An 8,270-nucleotide genomic window follows, 5' to 3' on the forward strand; every position below is an offset into this window, starting at 1 on the left:
ATGTAATGTGTACCGTAGGTTTAGTATTGGAATGACTCATTTGGTTAGGGAGATGTAAAGTCGTCCTGTGACTTTCAGTATATCACATAAGATTAACTTTATCAGGTACAAGAGTAGAGCCCTGGTGTTCTCAGCTGCTGATGTCCTGCCGTATCACTCCGGCTCCATCTGACTCGGGCTGCTCCCTAACCCTCTATTTAACAAGGAATAGTGTCAATGGTGACTCCAAATATTGCATTATAGCAAGTGACATCATCGTATCCTAATTCTTTTACCTTTATTTTAGTTAAGTTTCTGCCAGTCCAAGAACATTTGAATATCTCTCCTTCATAAATGCGATTATTCATGCGATTATCAGTACCTGTATTAAGTGTTCCAGTCCGTAATTATGGTGTCTTAATCCTCCCCAGAGGAGACCTTTCATATCCGAGGCTTCTCTGGGGATCTCGTGCAGGAGGTCAGAGTGCTCGGCTGGCAGGACCTGTCGCCACCAGTTTGGTTCACGGCTCCTGGAGGAGCACCCAAGCACTAAGCTGGCATCTCTCATGCGCCATCCGAGGGAGGTGCGCAGTAGGGGTGAGCCACACAATGTTCCAGCCTCATCCCTGCATCATTCCTCCCACCTCCTGCCAGACGCATGTCATTACATCCCTGAGGTTAAACATTCTTCTTATCCTCTCTTCTCCCAGTGCTGTATCTGTTAGTAGAGCCATTTCTTAATCTCTCTTCTCTCCTCTTATAATTTTGATATTATGTTACCATTTCTCACCCGTAAGTCTTACAACGCATTTATATGCATCCTTCTATCAATGTTGTCTCGACTGAGATCTAAAATCTTTCAATATTTTCTATTCACTTTACACTTCCATCTTGATAGATGAAAAAAAATCAGAAAAGGTGCTAGTTTCATTAATTCTCGGCGCTGTTTCCGCTATCATTTTTTACTAAGTTATACTGCTCTTCATATCGTTAGTCAACTGCTGTTCCTGCTCTTGGTCACAAGTAGAGTACACCGAAAACGCAGTCCTGATATTACTGTCGTGTACAGGTTCGTTTGGAGTGTTTCCACTCTGCTCATCACAGAAGGAACCAGCGTGTGTGTGTGTGTGTGTGTGTGTGTGTGTGTGTGTGTGTGTCTGTGTCTGTGTGTCTGTCTGTGTGCCTCTTAGTGGCACTGATAATTAACATAGGTCACCTTGTACACTGCTCTAGTGGCTACTTGGTGACACCAAGAGCTGCAGCACCAGAGACGTGTGTCCCATGACAGTCTGCCTCCGTCACTTCCTCCATCCAATTTCATCCTCAGCCTGGACACCAGCGATACCAAACCTCTTCCCTCGCCCACATTTGTACGCCCTCTACCACCTCCTTCCCACCCTGCTTGTCCTCCATTCTGAAGAATTCTCTGGTGAAGTTTTGTGGGGTAATGAGACATTGAGAATAGTGTTCACTCCTGATATCTATATCTTATGTGAACATTCATTTAAGTATCATATTTGACTGTTAAGTGAGAGTAAATTGATTACCAAATCTATTATCTCAAAATACCTATCTTGAATATGCGCATTATCGCCATCCACTCATAAGATTTGATAAGACAACCAGCTGTAATGAGCAAAATCTGTTAACAAAAACATGAAAACATTGCTAGAAAGTTGTGAGGCTAATACTACATGCTGCAGTATCTGTAATGGGGAAAATATATCGTTTGGGTCAAAACAAATGTGTTCTGAGCGGCCCGTAATGACGTCCAATGAGTCTCAATTAGGGTTTCCCTCTTGTTAAGCCTTGCTCTCAATCTGATTATGATGATATTACCAGAGGCCAGTTGAGCCACAGCTGAACCGGTGGAAGAGAGAGAGAGAGAGAGAGAGAGAGAGAGAGAGAGAGAGAGAGAGAGAGAGAGAGAGAGAGAGAGAGAGAGAGAGAGAGAGAGAGAGAGAGAGAGCATGCATTACGATGATGGTAAACCGCACGAAACAGACAAACACATTTAGTTTGTTAGACCAGTCGTCAAATGTTTCCGTTTCCTCCCAAGATGTGGTCTGGTTTAAACCAGTCGTCAAATGTTTCCTCCCAAGATGTGGTCTGGTTTAAACCAGGCGTCAAATGTTTCCTCCCAAGATGTGGTCTGGTTTAAAGCGAACGCCGGTAGCGATTCGTTTACCGCTATGGCATCTATGACCCACCTCACACTCAGAGTCAGATTCTGAAATAATCTGTTTATATTTATTTTAAGCTGTAAAATCTTAATTTGTTTTACACAAAAAGGAAAAGCAGGCTAGACTTCATGTGAGCTTGTATCATCTGCTGGGGTCGTATGTAACTAAGAGAAACATTTCCTCTCTCCTCCTGGCCACTGATCCTTCCCCAGGATGCATTATAACTTCATGCAAACAAACATTTGTGTCATCCTTCTCGTATTGATTGCCACTACACCAGCTTGTCCACCTACCCTCCCTCACTCATCACAGCCTCTCTCTATAAACACTCTCACCAGGTACCACTGTTGACTCCATCACCTGCCTACTCTCCCAGCCCCACTCCTTACCCCCATCTCCCATAATGGGGTAGGACTCACCCAGGCTATGGCCCTCTGGCTGGCGTCCTTGTAGTGTGGAAACTGTGGCGCAAGTATCATGTTGCTTCCGGGGGGACTATGTGATCACAACCCATCACTCTCAACAATGAGCCTAGATATGTACATTTCACGTGAACTATAGTAGCTAAGTGACTGTTGGAATTACTTTATGGAAAACTTACTATTGCACAATTAATGGGTTAATATAAGGATTCGATATTATCAGGAAAATAAAATTGTTTTGTCTCAATGCATTTGAAGATTTTCTTCTCTCGCCCATCCTTTCTTGTTGATGAATATCATTAACCTCGAGATACTTAGTTGGTCGAGAGAGGTCATATAGTTGGTACAGGTCCTCGTTAGATTGGCATTAGCCAAGAATGGAGCAGGTATTTCCCTCTCTGAATCGCTATACTGAGAGCCAAGAATAGAAGCTTGCATCTCCTGAGTGCTTGGTGATTTCGATGATGCTGTAGCCTCAAGGGTCTTTGGGTTCCTGATCTGAATGAAGCAAAAAATAAAGGAATACAAGGGGAATACAAAGGAAATCAAATAGCATGAAACAACAGCTTTCGAAGTTGTTTGTGCTGGTAAAAGGGATCAGGTCAGAGATTGGTGTACTAAGAGAAGAAAAGCTGATAGATGACTCAATGAGAGATTTCAGCAAACTTTATATACAACAAAAAGTTGTAGTAATGTCAGTCTTGGATTTGAAGTGGAGTATCTGTCCAGTGTATTCTTAAGTTTATATATGTTGCTGCTTCAGTCATTAGTAAATTGTTCCATATGTCAACAATCCTGTTGAAAATAGATAATACTTCGCCCTAAACAAAGTAAAAGGCTTGCTCACTAGCTTGTATCCATTATGACAAGTGAAATCAAACATATGTAGCTTTAAGTAGCTGCTTGGACTGAGGCCATTATAACCTATGTGATTCAGAAGGCCAGGTCAAATCAATTATTAACTTTTTTCTTTTTAAGCTTAATACGTTTCAATCATCTCATCTGCCTTTATAGATTTTGTTTCTCAGTCCAGGAATCATCTTCGTAGCTCACCCTGTACTCTCTCCATTCTGTCTGACTTGTTTTTCAAATATGGTGACCAGACCTGAACACAATGTATCAGGTGGGGACCCATCAATGAATTGTTCAGAGTAAGGATTATGTCTTATACTTTAATTCGAAAGCCCTACTTTTTTTTTACACCTTCTTTACTGCTGTTTACTTGGTCTCAGGTCGTGAAAGAATACAGAACAAGAACCTGTTTCCTTATTTACCTTTCATAGCTTATCTATTCTGTGACTTAGATCTTGTTGATAGCCTTTGATGGAGAACTTTACTGAATGATTCCTGGAAATCTAAAGAGACGATTCAACCCCTTCTCTTTTATCATATATGTTAAAATGTCATATAAGAAATCAAGATTATTTCTAGGACATGAGTGATTTCGTCGGAAACCAGGCTCACAGTGGGTCATTAAGTGGTGGTTCTCTGCATAATTTACAATATTCTCTCGAATTTCAGTTTGCAGAGGTTTACCAGCTACAGCTTCAAACTAACTGGGAGATAATACTTGAAGGTCAGTATCACATTATCTAACTTCTAGTTCACAAGAACTTTCCTCATGACAAGTGACTTCCTGGAAAGAGCTGTTAAGGGTTTAGCAATGTTATTGATCACTTCTCTTGAAATCCTGGGATAATACTTATCTGGGTCTTCCATTGTAATGTCTTTCATCTCAGTAAGCGATGATGAAATATCTTAACCTTGTACATCAGTATGTCGTAAGATGTTAGCCTCTCTCAGCTCTACACTGGAACCGGGATGTGAGTCATGTCTTTACTTGTAAATAGTGATGAGAAAACCGATATTCAAAATCTGTGTCGTGGGTATATTGTCTTGAGCCAAGTCACCACTTCTCGTATTTCAAGGACCAGTTGTCTGGATAATTGCTTTCTAGCATCTAACATCCCTACAAAATCCCGAGGTTTCTCTTGCTATCTTCTGAAATATGCGCTTCATACTGACGTTTATTTTGACGTACAAGTGTCTTAACTCTAAACTAAAAATCATATAACTTAGTCTTACTCTGTTTACTCCATCATGATGCGTTATTTTTCCAGAAAATGAGCAGTTCTTTATTATATTGTTCCGCCAATTTGGTTTAATTTAGGAAAACGACTTTGCTACGCACTAGCACGTAAGGTCCCTCTACTGCTCTGAATGTCTTACTGAAGCTTTTCCAAGCTACGTCCATATCACTTTCGTTGATATCATCACATGTTTGTCTGTCAAAATCAATGCGAAGATCAATAAAATTTGCAAGGGTAAATCCTGGCATTTCTTGGCGATTTTCATGTTGACCAGCATTATAAGATGTGAGAAAATTTAACTCAACAGTAATTTGTCGGTGATCACCCACACAAAACTTTTCTCCAACTTCAGCACTACAGCCAACTCCTCATTTATAGTTAGAACCAAGTCTGATATGTTATCTTCACGAGCAAGTTTCTCAACTAATTATATTAGGGCAATATCGTGTATGTTCAGGCAGAGCGCACGCTCACAGCTACTAGAAAGGGATATTCCTCACTTGAATACCTATATGATAAAATCCTCAATATTTGAATGTTCTTCATTACATATTTCTGATAACTGATCATAAAGTCTTTAGTTTATATATTGTGTTTGTGAGGGAGGCCTGGTAACTAATTCTACTGTTACTGTTCGCAACCCTTATCTTTAATTTCCACAGAAATAAAGCCACAACAATTTGTAGCACATGTTAAAGGTAAGATTGACATATAAGTGATGAACCTCCGTCTACTTTACTTGCACCTATCACTGTGAAATAGATTAGTGCAGGAAATAGTGTATTCGCCAAGGAAATCCCTGTCGTCAGTACCTAACCAAGATACAGAGACACCGACCATATAGTCATTTTCTTTTAAATACGATTGCCTCTACTTCGATCAATTTGTTTCGTGTACTAAGTACATTAACATAGAATATCAAGACATATGGCTGAAACTTATTGCAAGAATTACATGTGGAGCTCATTTTTAATGGGTTATGTTGTAAGAATGAAAATTCGTAAGCGATACTAAGCTGGGAGAAAAATCTACAGCAGATATTGAAAATCTACAGCTTCAAAGTGACCTAGGTAAACCGATGGACTAAGTTTGTGAGTGACAAAAGTATGATAACATCGATAAATGCAACGCTTTACACATAGGTAGTGACAACGATAAGGTAAGAGAGGTACAAAATCTGTTGCGCTGCAAAATAGATATATGAGAGAGAAAAATGGCTAAGGTGCAGTGTAATGCTTGGTCAGCTGTGTATAGAAACAGTATGTTACGTTCTGCCTCCACCCCTTACACATTAAATGGTGTATAATCAGCCCACAGACCGTTAAAACAGATAACTGAAATAACAGCTTCCGTTACAGAGAGATTTGGGCTAGACACAGATTCCCTTACCATCTGGCTAACATCTCCTGACACCAGACGGCCGTAATGATGTACCTACTTTTCCCTTCCTTTCAAGTTGGACAAATACCAAACACATAAAAATCTATGAAAATATAATAGCAAAAGAAACATGGCTCTCTCGTAACGTAAATGATACAAATCATTCTTGATATATAGATCGCTCTATATATTACTATACTTAACATCACTCTGGCAAATTCACTGTCCTCAATTATATAACAAGGGTTTGAAATGACTGAGATGTGTACAGATTACATTCACCAACAGCTTTGTATCACATCTTCCTCTCATGGCCATTCCTGAGAGAGAGGCCTGACCTTAGTCTATACAATTTCTCAAAGAAAACTGAATAAGTTATAATGGGTAACTGTAACATTTATTGGTAAATAGGGGAGATAACTGTAATAACTAAAAAGGCAAACAAAATTCTTAGATTCATAGGTAGGGTATTCGAATGTAAGAAAGTAATCCTCGTTCTTTACCATTCCATGGTGCACGCTCACTACAAGTACTGTGTTCACTTCTGATCAATCTACTTGTGAAAACTACAGGCAGAATGAAGAGCCTGCAGCGGCAAGCAGCTAAGATGATCCCGGGACTGAGACACGAGACGTATTAGAGTTGACTTGACGACTTGATTTAGAACAGTGATGGGTAAGATATGACACAAGTATTCAAAATTAAGTCTAGATTGGTCTGATATATTACCAAGTATTGGACACAATCTCGTGGGTCAACATTTGACTTGGAATGAGGTGGAGTATTTTTTCTCTAATAGAATTTTCAACTTAGGGAATGATCTACTAATTAGAGTAGCTAAAAGTAACACCTTTATGCATAAGACTGACAAATACTTGGCATCTTAAACACGACTACAGTAACGTCTCTTTAGTTTATACTCTTACCAAAATAATCTCTGAGTTTCTGATCTTTGATAATTCCCCTGTCAAAAACAGCCTCAGAGAACTAAATGGTCAGTTTTAGTTCCTATGTAACAGTCAAGCTTTGTCCCAGTTCATGCAAATAGGTGGCCGAGTACGCTAAACTTAAGCAGAGAGCATGGTTCTCTTGTGTATATTCCAGCGAGGTGAGAACATATTGCTGTTTTACATGGCTTTGCCTGTCAGCTTAATGCTTCGCTTGATGACGTGCACACGTACAGTTTGTAATAATGATAACAAGTAGTTCTTATCGTAGGAACCATAATAAAACCATCTAATTCACAATCATTACAGATGTGTGAGCCAACTGCAGTATGTAATGTAGGCCGGGTTGTCTCACCAGCCTCGTGTACCGCCGCTGCTCAAACTGTGTGGTGGAGACGACACGAAGATTCTCATGTTCCACTTGTGCTGCTCGTGTGTGTGTGTGTGTGTGTGTGTGTGTGTGTGTGTGTGTGTGTGTGTGTGTGTGGAATGATAATGACAACTTTCATGGTGATAAGATAGTACCCTGAAACCACGTGATGGGAAAGATAATGACAACTTTCATGGTGATAAGATAGTACCCTGAACCATGTGATAGTTAGGATAAAGGCTTCTGTCATAGCCAGAGATATAAAGTTGGTCATGAAATCATTCTGTTTATGTATAAAGAAAATGATTCAGTGTTACTACGTTTTTATCGCTACCAGCTAAAGAAAGTGATAGAGTTAAGGAAGAAATGATTCATAAATGCCATACACGTAGACCTGAGGATGCAGGACAACTTATCCACCAGGAATGGCTAAGCCACAGCTTTGTACTCATGGAAAACGTGAACGATATATGAGAATTTATGAGGGGCAGCGACAAGGAAAAAGGCAAATGTATATGATATAAAAACCTTTCATACGGAAAAGATTGATCAACTCTGCAAGTACTTCTGGATGTATGCAGAGAGAGAGAGAGAGAGAGAGAGAGAGAGAGAGAGAGAGAGAGAGAGAGAGAGAGAGAGAGAGAGAGAGAGAGAGAGAGAGAGAACAAAAATCCTGCAGAAATGATAGTGAGGCTCTTCTTTGATTTACTAACAATGCCCATTGGTGTGTCCTCTGTCTCTCTGTCTCTCTCTCTCTCTCTCTCTCTCTCTCTCTCTCTCTCTCTCTCTCTCTCTCTCTCTCTCTCTCTCTCTGGCTAGGAAACGATCGTTGGGCCACAGCCCAACCGACGCATACATATGTTTTCATACAGACTCAAATCTGCACAACGAGAGCAAGG

At 40.1% G+C, this 8,270-nt stretch overlaps 1 long non-coding RNA gene across 1 annotated transcript; it reads left to right on the forward strand.

The window, feature by feature from the left end:
- The first annotated feature begins 363 nt into the window (after nt 1–363).
- LOC139761523 (uncharacterized) lies at nt 364–7,482 on the forward strand. The gene is made up of 3 exons (XR_011715531.1): nt 364–576; nt 6,627–6,729; nt 7,311–7,482. It is a non-coding gene; the product is annotated as an uncharacterized lncRNA (long non-coding RNA).
- The last annotated feature ends 788 nt before the right edge of the window (nt 7,483–8,270 follow it).

The sequence above is a fragment of the Panulirus ornatus genome, chromosome 40, assembly GCF_036320965.1.
Source record: "Panulirus ornatus isolate Po-2019 chromosome 40, ASM3632096v1, whole genome shotgun sequence".
In the NCBI taxonomy this organism is placed as follows: Eukaryota; Metazoa; Arthropoda; class Malacostraca; order Decapoda; family Palinuridae; genus Panulirus; species Panulirus ornatus.